The sequence below is a fragment of the Myodes glareolus genome, chromosome 20 (genome assembly GCF_982192425.1).
Source record: "Myodes glareolus chromosome 20, mMyoGla1.1, whole genome shotgun sequence".
Classification (NCBI taxonomy): domain Eukaryota; kingdom Metazoa; phylum Chordata; class Mammalia; order Rodentia; family Cricetidae; genus Myodes; species Myodes glareolus.
The window spans coordinates 1,883,097-1,902,319 of NC_142045.1; positions in this window are offsets into that span (position 1 = coordinate 1,883,097).

A 19,223-nucleotide genomic window follows, 5' to 3' on the forward strand; every position below is an offset into this window, starting at 1 on the left:
TGCTTGGGTAGGTTTTTTTTAGTAATGCGACTTAAAGAACAGCCAAGCTCAGACAGCGAAGGTCAAAAACAGAAAGCTGGTGAAGATGTAATTTAACAAAGGGGCCATGTTCTACCCCAGAAAGCAACAGAACTTGGCAGCTTCAGCCACATGGTTGATGCAGGAGGGTCATCTGTCTATGTGTTACTGTCATTGGTTAATAAAGAAACTGCATTGACTTTTGATAGGACAGCAGCTTAGATAGGCGGAGTAGACAGAACAGAGGAAGAAAGCTGGGTCAGAGAGAACCGCCGTCATAAAGCTGCCAGGTCAGACATGCTGAATCTTTCCAGGTAAGCCACGACAACATGGTGCTACACAGATTATTAGAAATGGGTTAATCAAGATGTGAGAATTAGCCAATAAGGGGCTAGATATAATGAGCCATGCAGTGTTTAAAAGAATACAGTTTCCATGTAATTATTTCGGGTAAAGAGAGCCGGGTGACGGGACACAGCCTGCTGCTCCTTTTACACATGGTTCTGGCTTTAGAGTTAAAAATAGAAGATAACTATATATATTTCTTTGGGTTCACCGTCTTATTTAGCTTCTCTAGGATCATGAACTAAAGGCTCAATGTTCTTTGTTTATGGCTAGAATCCACTTATGAGTGAGTACATACCATATTGCTCTTTTTGGTGTGGGTGATCTCACTCAATAAAGTGTTTTATATTTCCATTCATTTGCATGCAAAATTCAAGATGTCATTGTTTTTTACTGCTGAGTAGAACTCTGAAGTGTATATGTGCCACACCTTCTTTATCCATAGTTATCCTCCTGGATATTTGAAGTAGACAAGATCGCTGGGCAAAAGTTAGGAGCAGAGGGGTTTGGGTGGATTGTGAGGAAGGGGAGATGGGAAGAAAGAAGGGAGAAGGGGGAATTGGGGAGAGCTTGGGGGAATGGGATAATTGAGATGGAGGAAGGGTTGATATGGGAGCAGGGAAGAAGATATCGTAACTAAGGGAGCCATTTTGGGTTTGGCTCGAGTCTTGGCTCTAGAGGGGTTCCCAGGTTTCCAAGGGGATTTCCCCAACTAGGTCCGTGGGCAGCAGAGGAGAGTGTGCCTGAACTGGCCTTCTCCCATAGACACACTGATGAATATTTTGCATATCACAATAAAATCTTCATCTGGCGAGCGATGGAGAAAGAGACAGAGACCCACATTGGAGCACTGGACTGAGCTCCCAAAGCTCATATGAAGAGCAGAAGGAGGGAGAATATAAGAAAGGAAGGCAGGACCAACCACGAGGGTGTGTCCACCCACGAAAACTGTGAAACTGATCTAGTGGGAGCTCACCAAGGCCAGCTGGACTGGTCTGAACGAGCATGTGATCAAACCAGACTCTCTGAATGGGGCTGACAACGAGAACAGATTAAGAAGACAAAGATAATGACACTGGATTTTTGATTCTACTGCTTGTACTGGCTTTTTGGGCGCCTAGTCTGTTTGGATGCACACCTTCCTAAGATGGAGGGGGGACCTTGGACTTCCCACAAGGCAGGGCACCCTGTCTTCTCTTAGGACTGGAGACCGAGGGGGAGGGGAGAAGTGGGAGGGAAATGGGAGGATGGGAGGAGGTGGAAATATTAAATAAATAAATATATAAATTTCAAAAAAAGAATAAAAGATAAGTGTTATGGAAATTGTCTCCACACCTAAGGAATGGCACTAGGGCCAGTCATGTGTCAGGGGTGTCACTAAATAGAGGCCTAGTAGAGAGGCCATCGCACAAAGTTGAGAATTTGAAGCCTAGATTTCCTTGCAGAGCCCAAGATGGTACAGATGCCAGAGTCATGAGATACCTACCAAGATGAGCTGCTAACTGGTACTGGAACCAGTCCAAGAGAAAGAAGTGTGTTCCAGTCAACAAAACTGAACAAAGTTAGAAAGATAATGAGCCTTTCAATGCAAAGTTTGGAGTTTGCCCAGCTGGTTTTCAGTATTGCTTTGGTCCAGCATTTCTTCACTATTCTTCCTTCCACACATTTTGGAATGGTTGTGTATATTCTATGTCATTATATCTTGTAAGTATGTGATCTGCTTTTTTATTTTACTTTACAGTGGATTATAGTTAAGAGATTACATCAATCTCAGGAGAGACTTGGAAATTTTAAACATTGTTGTGACTGGGATAGATTATGGGAACTTTGGAGTTGGGTTATGTACATTTGAATTATGATATTGTTAAATGTTTATGTGGAACATGGAGTGGAATGTGGTAGTTTGAATGTATTTGACCCTCACAAGCTCAGAGGGAATAGTATTATTAGGAGGTGTGGCTTTATTGGAGTGGATATGTCCCTGTTGGAGAAAATATATCTATATAGTCTATAGGGGCAGACTTTGAGATTTTTCTATGCTCAAAACATTGCCTGGTGAGTCAGTAAACTTCCTGTTGCCACTGAGATAAGATGTAGGACTTTCATCTCCAGTACCAAGTCTGCCTGCATGCTGCCATGCTCCCCACCATGATAATAATTGACCGAACCTCTGAAGCTATAAACAAGGCCTCTCAATTAAGTGTTTTAATTTATTAGAATTTCTGTGATCATGATATGTCTTCATAGCAATAAAATTCCTAACTAAAACACCAGTCCTTACTCTGTCAGAAGAAGTGGAAGTGTCTGGGAGAAGAACTTATCTAACCATGGCTGTGTCCATACAACAAAGATGGTCTTCCTCTTCTAGAAGCTCAGCACAACCTGCTGGAGATAGGAAACTAAATCTGTCCTCATCCAGAAAACCAGAAAGGACTACTTCTTACCTTAATTTCAGCATTGTGGAAGAGGCAGCTTTGCTTTGATGTATGTGGTCTTCTGGCCCATTTATATGGATCCTGTGGAGTTAAACTCTGAGGAACTAAGCCCTTTATAAGTCATCTCTGTCACATAGAAGTTTTTATTACTTTTATGTAATTCCTCTGACTGATGCGCTTAGCCAGGTATGTATTGGACACATGAAAATGAAAACATGAAATCTAAGTCAGGTATTTCACTCATGAGCTCATGGCCACCTTTGTTCCATGCTTGATGAGGATATTCAATACTAATTCAGAGTCAAATATCCTTTCAACTCTTTTGTTTTAATAAGTGTTCTGTAATCCCAGGTATTTAAGGTTTGGGCTTCACCTATGGACAATTGAGAGGAGGTCAAACTTTGTTAAGGAATCCTCACTGGAAGTCTTATCATATAAGATTGCAATCTTGAAGAGGATTTTAGCGCCCTAAGCTGTCCTCTTTTCTTCCACTGGAAGTCTTATCATATAAGATTGTAGTATTGAAGGGGATTTTAGGTCTTAAGCTGTCCTCTTTTCTTTGACTGGAAGTCTTATCATATAAGATTATAGTCTTGAAGGGGATTTTAGGTCTTAAGCTGTCCTCTTTTCTTCCACTGGAAGTCTTATCATATAAGATTGTAGTCTTGAAGAGGATTTTAGGGCCCTAAGTTCTCCTCTTTCCTCCACTCCTAAACCAGTGATGTTCCCTCTTTTCCTTACTGTGTGCCCCGCAACAAAAATTGCTGCAGCATCACAAGCCCAAAGGTTAGATCTAAGGCCAAGCAATTATGACTAGAAACCTGTAAAATCAGTCTTTCCTCCATATGTATACATACCTCAAGCGGCTTCTTGTGGTGACTGAAAGCTGACCAGTCCAGGAAAAGTACAGAATACCATGGTTAGGATAAGTGTTCCCTCATGAACCCATATATTAAAACCTTTTTTATGACCTACAGAGTTATTGGGAGATAGCAGCAGGAATTTATGTTGCCGGAGGAGTGCCATGAAAGCGGACATTGTGTTCCTGACTCCTTTTTGTTTCTTTCTCTACTTCCAAACCACTATGAGATTGACAGATATGTTCTTCTGTGAGCTTCCTTCCATGTCTAGTGCCTCACAACAGCCTGGATCATGCTGTTTATAAAATAAACCTTCAACAAAAGCTTTGTTGCCTCATCAAATGACTATCTCAGTCATTTTGTCACTGAGATATGTATGTATGTGTGTGTATCTATCTATCTATCTATATCTATATCTATATCTATATCTATATCTATATCTATCTATATATCTATATATATATCTCTCTATATATATATATAGTGGGGGTGAGGTGGATGTGTAGTTAGTAGAGAGGCAGCATGGGAATTGGATTAGTGCTATCTTATCAGGAGATTTGATCATGGACAAATCAGGAACTGTATCTTTCAGGGTTCTGATGTAAGAGTTTAAGGCTTTTACTCAGCATAAGATAAGAATCCAGTGTGATTTGGAGTTGAGAAAGGAAATAATCTGACATGAAACCTTCTCTGGAAGTAGGGAACACAGAAGACTTGAAAGACAAAGGAGATTGGTGAAGAAACTGCTAGGAGAAAGATGATGACCAGATTAATTTACATCAATTTAGACAGTTTAGATCAGGGAGTCTTTGTGGAAGGTTGTCGGTTGTTCCAGTTCTGGAGCTCTGCTAGTGGGAACATCAAATAAATTTGCCAACAGATTGACAGTGCTGTGAGACCAAAAATGAATCCTGAATGAGATCAGATGAAGATGTTTGCTTCCTCAAAAACCACACCCAGGCATAATCAGGAAAACGATCAAACAAGAAAATATAAGACAGATTCTTACAAAGGACCATTTGGCCACTGCTCAAATCAAGTTGCCAAGTCATAGGAGAGCAAGATAAGTCGGAGGAGCAAGCACAACCAAGGAGAATATGAGGGAACACAGTTACAGTTTGGGATTTTATAATAAAAATGTAAAATATCAGTTGGCATTAAAAAGAAACCATAGGGAGACAGGATGGAAACATGGCATTTTGAGAACATGAAAAGGAAGGTGGTCCCCCACCCAGGCATCTATTTGAAATCTGTCACTAACACTGAACAATTTAGCACATTTGACTCTGCTTGAGGCTCCTCTTTCCTTCCGAGGCTTAAATGTGCAGTTTTCTAGGAAACGTACCAGAAATGTCATTTGTCAGCAAAGGCAGAACAGTAAAACCTTCGTGATTGCAGTTATGGTGAAAATATCTTCAAAACCATTTTTTTTGTTTTAATTTATAAAAAAAAGAGATTAAATTTTTTAAAAAAGCAAGAAAGGTTGTTTTGTAACCTTCTACAGTGTAACTTGAGAGTCATCAAAGAACTCTATGTGACTAATCGCAAACTAATTAATTAGAATCCTCCTTTGAGGAACCTGTACCTACACTTTTGTACACCTTACTCTCCCTGGAAAGCATATACACACATTTGAGTGTGCCTTTTTTTCTGAGTACCTCTTTCTCTCTTAACGTTTGTGCTTAAGCTTATAAACTATCTATTCAATTATAGCTCTGCTTTACAAAATAATTAGTCTTGAAACTTTCACTGTCCAGGCATGGAATTCCTGTTTGGTCTAAATAGTTGTTCCCGAGAGCTTTGGATAACTAATCGTAAGGCTGTGAAATGTGAAAATGTGGACTGGTGTTTGTCAACTCACCGCTAACAATAGATTAGAAAAGTGTTACTGTGGGACAAAAGTCTCATACCCTGTAAAGATTTATCACTTATACTGGCTTAAAAAAATGCTGATTGGCTAGTAACCAGGCAGAAAGTCTAGGCAGGGTAACCAGAAAAGGAGAACTCTGAGTAGAGGAGAGTTCAGTCTTCAGCTGTCATCCAGACACAGAGGAAGCAAGATGAGAATGCCTCACTGTAGAAGGCCACAGCCACATTCTCCATCATCAAGATGGCGCTGACATCCGGCTTTACCGCCAGGTGAACGCACATGTGCTCGGTAATTTCCCACTGTGTCCCCGCCTACTCCCGAGGCATCACCTGGCTAATTGGACAGTTGACCAATCCAAGAGTGACACGTCCGAAGCAAGGACTGTTTTCCTATATAAGGGATGGGTTCCTTCATATCTGGGTCTCCGCCATGTGGCTTATGCTCTAGCTCCCAAGAGGATTAAAGCCTTTCTGCAGAAGAATCCTGTGTCCCGCATGGTTCTTGCAGGCGAGGCCGAGCGCAGGCCATCTGGTGCCGATACCCGGGAAGAAGAAGAACTTTGGACCGCCAGAGACCAGGAAGGATTCAGAACTGCAGGCATGCATGCTCAGAGAGGTACGCTCTAAAGTCCAGAGAGCATATCAGAAACTGAGCAGCAGTGGGAGGTTGTGCCCGCGCACCCAGATAAGTTAAAAAGGACCCCCCAGTGATTCTAAGAAAGTAAAAATGGGGGAGAAGGCTGATTTACAAGGGCAAAAGCTTTATGTTATGTTGTTCATGTTGTCTGTTCTGTACTGGACAGGAGAAAGATATTTAAATTTAGAAACTGCTAAGGATATGATGTTTTGGAAAAGAGGTTCTGTTTTCGTCTCCACAGAAAAGGAGAGCCTAAGGGTGTACTTGGGATTTATGTGGTTTGAATCACCGAGACCTCCTGAAATGTTGTAGTGTATACCCCTAAAATGCAGCGGCCCAATACAGCAGGAAGCAGCCAGAGAGATTAACGGCGCCCAAATTCCCTAAAAGATTAAATGAGGTCCTTTCAGTGATTGCAGAGCAGCAAGCCTGCTTCTCTGAGTTCCGCTTTGCTCCATACACCGTTTTGGGCTCGGAGTGGGTGCAGCTGGGGCTGGAGGGCAGCTGGAGCAGAGCTTTGCTCTGTGGCTATGGTAGGAGGCAGGTTGCACCGGCTCAGTTGGTGCCTGGCCTGGAGGGTGTCACGGCGGTGCCGGGAGTGAGAGCGGTGCCACAGGCAGCCGGGCCAGAGGGCTTACAGTGTACCTGGGACTGTGAGGGTCTCTGAGGCTAAAATGGCTCTGGTTCCATTTGGCTATGCTAACCAATGCTGACTTCAGGCAGGGCTGGTCGTAATTATCATAATAAAAGTGCGACAACCTGGTTACCCGTATCCTAGGTAACAAAGGCGGACCTATTGCCTGAGGCAAAGGATGGGATAAACAATGCTAAACCTAGAGGTTTTTTTCATGTAAATAGAGGGACCTGAAAAAATAGCTCAGAGGTTAAGAGCACTGCCTGCTCTTCCAGAGGTTGCAAGTTCGATTCCCAGTGACCGCGTCATCTTAGGACTCCAGGCTGGAAACGGGAAAACGGATTTCTCATATTTTTGGAGCAATAATCTCATCTGTGCCAGATTTAAAACGGTTTAATTCTAAGGCCTGCTGTAATGGCACAGGCAAACAAGATCTGCTCTTTAAAACAGAGACCTGTAGGTCTCTAAGTTCAAAACCAGCCTACTTCCAGTACTGACTGTGCTAAATTTTTACACTGAGTTTTTTAATACTCTTAAATGTTATTTTGGGAGATGTTTTTTTCTAGGATTGCTGACATACATCTACTGACATTCATGCTGTGGATTCATCTGTCCAGAGGCCTGAGGACAAAGCCTCTACTATGGAGCTGTCTGGCCTGATTGCTGCGGAGCTGGCAGGTTCCTGAGGGATGGTCCAGCTTCTGCCTTTGGTCTGTCAGTTATTGCTGTGCTGTTGTTGCTGTACATTACAGTGTTGTTGTTGCTGTGCCATTGCTATGCTGCTGGATTTTCCCCTTGATTTGTCAGTTATTGCTTACTATCAGTTTCCCTTATCCTGTCAGTTATTTCTGCTAAACACTATGGGTATCTTCAAGACAGGTTACAAAATGCCATGGTTATTCAAATTAAGAATTGGATACTACAGACTTCTTGATGCAGCTGGAGAGTTGTGCCCCTGCGATCCCAGATTATTAAGCAATTGTCTAGTTATCTTCTAGGTAATTGGACTGGAGAACTTACCAGTTTTTGTTAAAATTGAAAAAAGGGGGAATAATAAAGGAACTGCCCCCGATGCTCTGTTCATTATACATTTTTTAAAAGGCAGCATGGCCTATACCATGAAAAACAGAGACCCTCAATCAGTTATCTACCACAGTGGCTACAGCCCTGGATCAACAGGCTACCATAGATACATCTATTAGAGGTAAAATAAAAAACAGGTGGATATCTTATGGCAGCTTGCCCAATTGGGCTATGAATGGAAAACTCCAGCCTTATGTGTGACCAATGTACCATATAAAAACTTTATAAAAGTGGCTAACTTGTCCCGAGAATTGTCTTTGTATCTTGCAGGAGAATTTTGATGATTTGCTGTCCTCCTTGAGACGGTCCATCATGACAATCAACTCCACGCGAGTGGACATAAGCTTGGCCAAAGAATTCCAGTCCTGGATTATGTCCTTCATCTCCTACTTCAAAGAATGGGTGGGGGTTGGAATGTTTGGAACAGTCCTATGCTATGGAATAGTGTTTCTCCTCTGGATGGTCTGCTGACTCTAATCCCAAAGCCATAGGGATAAAGTGGCTTTTGCTCAGCGCTGGCTGCCCTGGAACAGGGAGCCTCTTCTGATATGTGGTTATCTATGTTATAGCAGTAAGGTTTAAGCCAACCAGCTCCTGCACCCCTAGGACTGTGGTCCATGGCACAGGGTGGAGTGCTTGGCTTAGCTAGCCCTGAAGATTGTCGAGCTGAAGAGCATTGCACAGAGAATGGCCCTCTCTGAGAGATAAGTCACCCTGCATAAGGGTTTCCTGCCGTATGTTCCCTTTCCCAAAAAAAATGGCAGAGGGCAGGCCGGATAGGTTCCAGGTGTCATGAACCTAGGGGCAGATTCCGTGTAAGCCCATTTTAATGCTTTCATTTTGGGAAGTGTGACCTCTATCTTTACCTTCTGAGGGAGTTGCCTTTCTGCAAAGAAGTAAAATTAGGGGGAGATGTAGAAGGCCACAGCCACATTCTCCATCATCAAGATGGTGCTGACATCCGGCTTCACCGCCAGGTGAACGCACATGTGCTCGGTAATTTCCCACTGTGTCCCCGCCTACTCCCGAGGCATCACCTGGGCTAATTGGACAGTTGACCAATCCAAGAGTGACACGTCCGAAGCAAGGACTGTTTTCCTATATAAGGGATGGGTTCCTTCATATCTGGGTCTCCGCCATGTGGCTTATGCTCTAGCTCCCAAGAGGATTAAAGCCTTTCTGCAGAAGAATCCTGTGTCTCGCGTGGTTCTTGAAGGCGAGGCCGAGCGCAGGACACCTCACTGCTAAAAGTACTAAGCCATGTGGCTAACACAATCGAGAATTATGGTCTAATGTAAGAGTTAGTTAATAAGAAAGCCTGGGTTAATAAGCCAGCCAGTTTATAATTAATGTAGACCTCTGTGTGTTTCTTTGGGACTGAACGACTGTGGAACCAGGTAAGACAGAAACCTGTGTTGAGAGAGTGTTATAGTCAGCATGATAGTAGGTCCAGTGTGTGGCAATGACACTCTTCTTGAGTAATAAGTGACATCTGTTGCTGTGGCCATACATGGTGAAAGAGAAATCACTAGGCCTGCATCCATCAGAAGGGCACCAATATAATGGTAGGGGCCTCACTTTCATGCCTCTATTCCACTTTGTATTAGGACCTCAACATGTGCCTTTAGAAGTGGTATGCACTTTTAACATGTAGTTTAAATATATTATTATACACTAGAATGGAAAGGGAGATATAGCTTTCATAGTGCCAAAAAGTGCCTTACAAGCTGCTAAGGGCGGAATGCAATCAATAACCCTACCCAGTTGTTGTGCTTATGAACTACATCAATGACCAGCATGGGAAGATATCCCTAAAGGTGAAATAATTCCATTCATATCTTGGCAGCAATCAACAGCTAATTACACTTAATGTCAACAAGAAGGAAATCATATCTGGTACAGGAAATCTAGCTAATCACCCAGGGCTTAGGAGGTCATCGTTATTAGAGAAGAGCCTAAAATCTCCATTTTTCTATAGTAGCATAATCCCAAAATAAATTCTAAAACGTATCCTTATACCCACAGATAAATGGGGGTTTCACTTCTCATCTTAGAAGATTCTCATTACAGTAGCCTGAGACCAGTACAGAAAACCACACTAGTCAAAATGTAGATATTAATTTTTGCAGAGCACCTAGTTCCAACAGGTACATGCATAATAACTTCTGCACCTAAGGCACTAAGAAAATCTTGAAAGAAGGTGCAGAAATATTTTAAGAGCCAGAAGAACAGGACATCCATTATAAGATGGTGTCTCCTGGAAATGACAAGGATACTTCACCTGTGGTATCTCCACAATATGGCTGCTTTAACAAAACCTTAACAATGATAACAACAGTGAATGCTCTAATGTGTAAAAGGGAATCTATCTGGCCTATGCATAGACAAATAATTATTGTCAAGATAGAAAGAGTGAGGCTTTCTCACTGATGAGCCTCCAATTGGTTATCTGATATCATATCAACTGGTCACATCTGAAAAAAATACATACTCAAGTTAAATGAATTCAAAAGGCTCTATCTATTCATTTATGTATACATATGCACACACACACACACACACACAGAGACAGAGACAGAGACAGAGAGACAGACAGAGAGGGAGGCTAATCAAGAAATGAAGGTCATGGAATTGATAGAGAGTAAGGGGAAACAGAAAGTGAGACAGGAAAGGGTACAAATGATATAATAATATTCTAATAAAAATTTCAAAAATATTTAAAAATAGAGAAAGGACAATATTTAAAAGATAAGACAATGTGAATAAAATTAAGAGCATCCATTAAAAATAGCTTAATACTTCTTCAGTGATTATTCCAAATTTGCCATGCTAATATATTTCTAATATAAGCAAATGTGGATGATACTATACAGTGGTGCTCAGAATATCTTTACATATGTTTATTATTAAACAAAAAGTAAAACTTATATAGAGTAATAGAAAATAGAATACCAGCAAAATGAGAGTCAGAAACGAGAAATCAGCCAGAAGCACATGGACCAGCTAATCTAGAGCTTACAATATAATGGTAAACAATAGGAGAAATCATGTCTCAAAACAAGGTGGGACAATAAAAAGTTATACTTTGACCCCCTCATGTATACCATGATACCTGAAACACCTGCTCTCATACAAATAATCACAGAAATAATAAAAAATACTTAAATGCATTCATAAATATATAGAAGCTACAAGTACCTTTTGCTGAGACTGTAAGAGTGGCTGGAGGAAATGTGGATTTAGAAAATCCATTGTGTTTAGAGTGTTCTAAAACACTCTCCCACTCTAAAATTTTCTCCCAGTTCTCCTTGGGACTAACCAGTCTGAGACTTGCCATTCCACATATGACAAAGGCAATAACAACTAAGTCAATGGAGTTTGAGATTTTGTAGGAAAGTCTCCTAGATGACTTGGGTCATGATAAAGGTTCTGAAGATTTAAGAAAGTGGCACAAGTAGATGTGATAAAAGCTTCTGTTCAAAGGAGCTAGATTTCGTTTCATGTTATGTGTTACTATTCTGTATTTTATTTCTCCAGTTTAGTAAGTAACTCTTGCCTTTTACTAACTTTTTTTATTAACTTTTGCCCTCTATTCACATCCATTTGCTTTCATCTCCCTTGAGGTATACTTATTATTAAGTTGTAGATAGCTCTTTGGGTGCACATTAGTTTCCTGAGGAATTCTTTCCCACACCGTATCAGTGTCATTTATCACCTTGTTCTGTTTGGCCACAGTCAGTACTTTCTCTTGTCTCATGGATCCTCCCAGAAGAGCTGCACAGCTCTCATTGCTATTACAAATAGGAGATGAGAATACCCACTATCAACAGTCATTATATTCTATTCTACAAAAGTCAGTTAAATCACAGAGACAGAAATGAACTCTGAGGTCAGGGATTCTCTCGTGTTCTCTTCATGTAGTCTTACACTACAAACCCTAGATATAGAGATGTACACATGTGATATACACTTGATGGTTAGTGTTAAATAATAACTTGACAGAATCAACTATAAGATAAGCCACCAGGACATGGGAGATGGATGACATAAGATTAGTGTGGGAGTTTGAAAGAAAATGACCCCCAAAGGGAATGGCATTGTTAGAAACTGTGGCCTCAATGGAGGAAGTGTGTCACATGGGAATGGATTTTGACATCTCTTATGTTCAGTCTTCTCCCAAAGGGATAGATCACTTACTGTTGCTTGCAAGACATAGGACTCTCAGCTATCTCTCCAGCATGATGTATGTCTATATACTATCATCTCACACCATGATGATAATGGATTAAACTTCTGAACTATATGAGCCATTGCAACTAAATATTTTCCCTTATATGAGTTGCAATGATCATAGTGTCTTTTCACAACAACAAAAGCCCTAAGACAGTTAGTGTAAAGAGTTTTGCTCTCTATCACCAGCTCCCAAATAATGACATGGAGTCTTATTATTAACTACGAGATCTCTGCATTAGCTGGTCTTATTCCCTAGCTCTTCTAACTTAAATAAACCAGTTTTTTTCTTATTCTATATTCTGTCATATGGCTTGTTAACTCCTCTCTGTACTGCTCATGCTGCTTCCTCTGTGTCTGACTGATGACTCTGCCTGCTTCCTCCAAGTTCTCTCTGCCCTGAAGTCCCACCTCTATATCCTGTCTAGCTATTGACCATTCTTCTTTTTATTACACCAACCATTTTCACACAGTGTACAAATAACCCACAATAAGTTAGTCTCTTAGAATGTTCATGAGTAAATATTTTGATTGAATAATTGATGAAGCAATATCCATCTTAGTCATAAACTAAATCTGGACAGGGATCAATGGTTGTTTAGAGTGAAGAAAGCAAGTTTACCATGGATTCACTGCTCTCAGATGCCTGACTGAAGCTGATGTGACCAGCTGCTTCAACCTCTTGCTGCCTGGCTTCCTTGTGTTATGGCCTAAACCCATAAATTTGAACTAAAACAAAACTTCAATCCATTAAGTTATTTTTACCTCCAGAGAATTTTGGCTTAATAAGAAACAACCAAATAAACAAACAAACAAACAAAAAAACCCACTAAGATGCCTACCCTTAGTGATTAACCAATTTCTGTCATAACATTTCTTTGAAATAATTAAAGAAAAAATTAGTAATTGTTTCTTTAATTAAAATTCTTTCTTTACTTTTCCATGTTTTCTTCTATTTCCAAAATTAACGGTTATATGAATATATTCTCTAGTATAAAAGTTCTATATTCCACCATATTATTTTGTGATACTGTAATATTACATAACAAAATACCAAATGCAAAATACTTTCAGAAGAAGAGATTACACACACACACACACACACACACACTCACACACACACAGAATGAGAGAAAGACTGTCATATTTATTGATAGAGTCTTCCAGTGTCACAGAATTTAACATGCCAAGATATTAGAAAGGCAGCTGAATGGTGGTTGCACAGGCCTTTAATACCAGCACTCAGGAGGCAGAGGCAGGTGGACCTTTGTGAATTCAAGGTCAGCCTGGTCTACAAGAGCTAGTTCCAGGACAGACTCCAAAGCTATAGAGAAACCCTGTCTTGAAAATCCATAAATAAATAAATAAATAAATAAATAAATAAAATGAGATAGAGAGAGAGAAAGATTAGAAGGCATGGGCACCTTTTGACTCTACTTTCTTCTTCTGATAAAGTCACAAGAATGGCAGAATAGCAAGGAAGAGACACACAGAACGATGCATCAGGATTAGCAAATGAAGGAAACAAATGTCAGCTGAAACCCACAACTAAATCTATTATTTTCGTGTGGTGGTGTGAATGAGAAATGTGCCCATAAGTTCTTGTACTTGAGCATTTGGTCCCTAGTTGGTGGTACTATCTGTGAAAAACAAGGAAATTTTCTGAGGTGCAACTTTGCCGGATGAAGTAGGACACTGGTTTATATATAAACTCTGTTGGTTTATAACTTTGCTCCTCTCTCTGCTCTCACTCTGCTTCCTATGTATAGATGAAAATGTGAAGAGCCAGTTTCCAGCTCCTGTCAGCTTACCATGCCTTCCTTGCAAGTATAGACTCTATGCCTCTGCAATCATAAACAAAATAAACACTTTCTCAATTTGTTTTTCATCATGATATTTAACACAGCAATAGAAAAGCAATTAATACAACTGGTAAATAATCATGTGTGTTTTAAATTTGTTGAAAGCAGTCTGTGGGAATTAGAATGCTCCCTTATCCTAGATTTTAGCATTTCATGTCATAGGGCAGATAGGGCCCCTGCCCATGTGGCAGGGAGAAAAGGAAGCAGCACTAACAAAGGGTATTAAACATGTAATGTGCACATTGATAATCTTAACCCTAACCCTAATCCTAACTGATAAACTGTTTTGAACAGATGTTACTATTGTTTGCCTGTGGCTCCAAATAGAAACAACAGGATTATTCATAGAGAGAAAACTCTCAACAGGAAACTCCTTCTGGTTGCTCCAATGAGGTTTCCTAGGCCCTGGATTTGATGACATTACTTGTTCACTCTCCTAATCAAATTGAGCAAGTAGTTCCTATTAGATGTTATGAGTGCTGACATGATGATGTTTTGTTCTATCTCTGTTGACTCTATCTATCTGCTACTTGCTATTTTTTCTTTTACTTTGACTTACTACATACTTCAGTTAAAACTAAAATTATGTGTACTCTAGATCATTCCCAAGACGGCACAGAACACCACGGACTATATATGAAGTACATATATGAGAAAATATTGACCCCATGATATGCAAAGGTAGAAGAGGGAAGGTAACTATGTAATGAAACTCAAAGGGTCTCACAGCTCTCATACCCAGCTCCATTGAGTCCCTGACATTTCTCCAGCACTAGCCTGACTCCCACATTGAGAGGTGCCTTTGTTCTTTGATGAGCTTTTTTCCTTTTGTTACTATCCATATATGTTTATTTATATCTTTGCACAGGAACAGAAAAATACAGAAATTCCTGATGTTTGATTCCCCTCTGTATACTGTAAATAACAGTGAATAAAGAGACTGCCTTGGCCTGTTGATAGGGCAGAACTTATGTAGGTTGGGAAAACTAAACTGAATGCTGGGAGAAAGAAGGCAGAGTCAGGAAGAAGCGATGTAACCCCATTGCAGTCAGATAGAACTTTATCAAGTAAGCCACATCCATGTGGCAATGCACAGATTAATGGAGATGGGATAAATTCATATGTAAGAGTTACCTAATAAGAAGCTAGAGCTAATGTGCCAAGCAGTGTTTTAAATAATATAGTTTCTGTGTGATTATTTTGGTTCCAGTTTGCTTTGGATGAACAAGCAGCTCCCTGCAACAAATTCCAGCAGATAATAAACTCATTATCTACTTACCTGGTGACCTTGTACAATCCTCCTCACCTGCACAAAACCCATGTATACACACTTCCATGTCAATACTTCACACTTCAGTTTTTGCACATTAAACTAGGTGATACTCTAAATTCACAATATATTTCTCAAATTTCCATGTTGTTTTACTGTCTGTTAATTTTAGAAAGGTATCAACTGAGTTAGTTCTGAAAGAAGATGAGCCTGTGAATAAAGATGCTTATTATATAGTATACTTGCACACAACAAGTTTCAAAGATTATTTTATGCTTAATTTGTGTTCAGAGGCTGCCAGAAGTTTTCACCTATATAAACTTTATCATGCCATCACAAAGAACTGTTAATTTTGGAGACCTGATATTCTTTTAGAAATATGATTTTGTTATTTTTATCACTGTTTTTTAGTAACCCAAGTCTACTGAGAGATGCATCCTATATCCACACATAGTTCCTTCATTCAGTTCCTTATATTTTTATTACTTTACTTTGTGTTTAGGGAAATTTTGACTACATGAATGCATGTGTACTTTACGCATCCCTTGCACTAGGGAAGACCAGGAGTGTCAGGTTCCTTGGAACTGAAGTTAGAGACAATTGAGAATGACTGTATGGTGCGGGGAATTGAACCCAGTTTTCCGGGAAGAGCAGTCTCAACCACTGAGCAATCTGTCTAGCCCCTCAGCTTCACTTACAAAGCATGTACATTTAAATTAGCTTACAAAGAAGAGGATTTCAATGAAGTTTCCCCCTATATCCTTAGCTTCATGCCTGCCCCTCCTTCCTCAAATTTTTAACTGCTTTTTGATATAATGGCCTAAGCACACAGGAAAATTTTGTGCCAATTGAAGGGTTTTCCTCTATGCAAGGCACTATTTTATTTCTGCTAAATCCTGGCAATAGATCATGCCATGCAGGAATGTCAAAGAAAGTCATTGATATAGGGAGATCGCATTGTTGTCTGTCTGTGGAGCTTAAACCAAGATATAGTTAAATGAACAAGGTTTCCAAACTTTGGCTTTACTGTATCCATTGTTTATGAACAAGTGCTGGAATGTACTTGCTTATAGAATGAGAGATCCCAGTTTTGCGATCTTCACCAGTGGAACCTAGGAAGCAAAAAGGTCTGCTATAACTTCCAGTGCTCTGAGGGCATTATACCACAGAGTCAACACTGGAGCATTATAAGTCAATGGTCTTATCTGTATAAAAAGGGACGTATGACATGCAATGCTGTTTGTGGGAAAGATAGGCTTAACAGTGTTTATTATGTTGAACATGAAATCTCCCCATAAGCTCTTGTATTTGACCACTTAGTTGCATCTAGTGACACTATTTAGGAACATTTAGGAAGTACAGACTTACAATAGGAAGTAGACAATGGAAAGGCAAGATCACTTTATATGATTTGATTCCATTTCCTGCTTACATTCTGCTTCCTGACTTAAGATGTACTGGTACCAGGTATCCTGCAGCCAGTCATGCTTCCCCTAACATAATAGAATGTATCCTATATAACTGTAAACCCTTCCTCCTTAAATTGCTTTAATAAATTATTTTGTTGCAGCAACAATTAAAGTAGCTAATATCTCATCTTTCAGAAAGATATTTATTTTTCAGCTATATTGTCAATCAATCATTTAATATTATTAATGCAATAGATGCTGCTGGTGCATTACTAAGTCAACTGCCAAGGTTTGAGTGAAGCACACCTGAAAGATTTAGAATTTGGGAAAATATATATATTAACTATATATTATTACATTAGCAGGCATGAAGCTAAGGTTATAGGGGGAAACTTCATTGAAATCCTCTTCTTTGTAAGCTAATTTAAATGTACACGCTTTGAAAATGGGCTAGACAGATTACTCAGTGTTTGAGACTGCACTTCCCATAGATTAGGGACATGACTGCCTAGCTAGCTGTCTGAGAGTGGAGAGTGGTGGAACAAAGCTAGCCAGGCCTTGCTTAAAGAATCAGTACATCCTTGAAATTGGTTTTCATAGTCAAAATCTTTCTTTCTATAAAGTAAGACTTCACAATAAAATAAATATCTATTGGGTTGTAGTCATATGCATATGTAAACAACTGAATATTTGTGCTGGCTATTTTTATGTCAGTTTGAAACAAGGTAGAATGATTTCAGAAAAGGGAACCTCAGTTGAAAAAATTATCTCCACTAGATAGTATGGAAGCAAATCTGTGGTGCATTTTCTTGTTTAATGGTTATTAATTATGTGTGAGGGCACAGGTCATTGCAGGTGGTTCTACCCCTGGGATAGTAGTCCTTGGTTGTATAATGAGGTGGAATACAGAAGTAAGAGAGAACAGACTAGAAAGTAGTGGTCCCTGGACTCTGCATCAGCTTCTACATCCAGCTTCCTGTCCTACTTGGGTTGCTGTCCTTCCTTCTTTCCTTTATAGACTAAGATATAGAACTAAACTGAAGCAAACCCTTTTACAACTACTTTATTTTCCTCATGGTATTACAGCCATAGAAACCTCAAGTAAGGCAACATCCTACAGATAAAATACTTCCTTTTGGATAAAAACAATAGCAAATGAACTGAACTGTGCACAGAAATGAACACTAAAGAACAGAGACTACAACCTCAGTACAATATGGCTGTGGAAAGCTCACGCTAAGCCCTGTACCTTAAGTTTGTGGGGTGACAAATTTCTAGGTTAAAACTCATGAGCTATGTCTGGAAATAGAGGACATAAATATTTTGTTGTTCTCAGAAATACCTGAGATTTAGCTGTAACACAAAGTTAGGATGTGAGGCTAGGTACAACTTCTACTACGTAGTTGAAGGAGCCACTTTGCTTGTTCTTAGTTTAGCAAATTTCACTTTTAAAGCAGAAAAGTAAGGTCTGCATTATATCACCATTTATTGAATGTTTTCGTGCGTTAAAATTCATTAACTCTGGAGGTGATGACTTTAAGACACAGCCTCCATAGTGAAATAAATAACGGGGACAGCATCTTAACAAGGACATTGGTGTTCTAGTCCAGCAAGCAAGCTCTCTTCACTGCCTGCACTTACAAAGCTCTTTAGAGACCAGAGATATAGCCAATTTGACAAACTGCTTGCAACATAAGCATGAGGACCTGGGTTTGATGTCCAGAAACCATACAAAATGTAGATAATGGTGATGCAGGCCTTTATTCCCAGTGCTGGGAAGGTATAGACAGGAATATGCTACAGGCTTATTTGCTGTCTTCCTAAGTACAGTGAAAGGTTCCAAGACAATAAGAGACCCTATGCGAAGTAACACAAGGTGGACTCACCCTGAGATGGGACACTTGAGATTAGTAATGGGTTTTCAGGCCCATTACAAACTAGTGTAATTACATTACTAACTAGTGTACAGACATGAGCAGGTTCTGTGAATCAGAAATCAGGACCTCAGTAGAGATGGAGATTACCAGTACCTTGACCTTAGACCTTCTCCAGAAGTATGACCAATAATTTTAAATGATGCTCTATAAAAGTGTTATGGTTCATATGTTCCAAATCTGAAATAACACAGGTATCCCAATTTGCAAAATGTGTAAAAAATAGCAGTTTCCATTGAGTAAAAGTCTTATATATCACAGCTTAGCCTCAATTGTGCTATACAGTAGAGTATGACCTTGAGTTTCTGATCTTCCTGCCCCTACTGGAACTGGGATTTCAGATATGTACCATTTACAAAGTTCGGGTAGCACTGGGGATTGAATACAGTGACTAGGATGCTGGGCAAATATACTGCCATATGAATTGTATCTCAGTCCTTAGGTTAACTTTTCAAAATGAACTCAAAACTGCCAGTTTGTCTGATATTTGTAAGCACTCAGCCTGTGAGACTCTCATCTTAGGTCTACAGAGTTTGCCAAAGCCAGTCTTCCTTGGTATATCTCTGGTTCCAACAAGAGTCAATTGTCTACTCTTGGCACTTTGAGACAGATAGCATCCATCTTATATGGAGTTCTC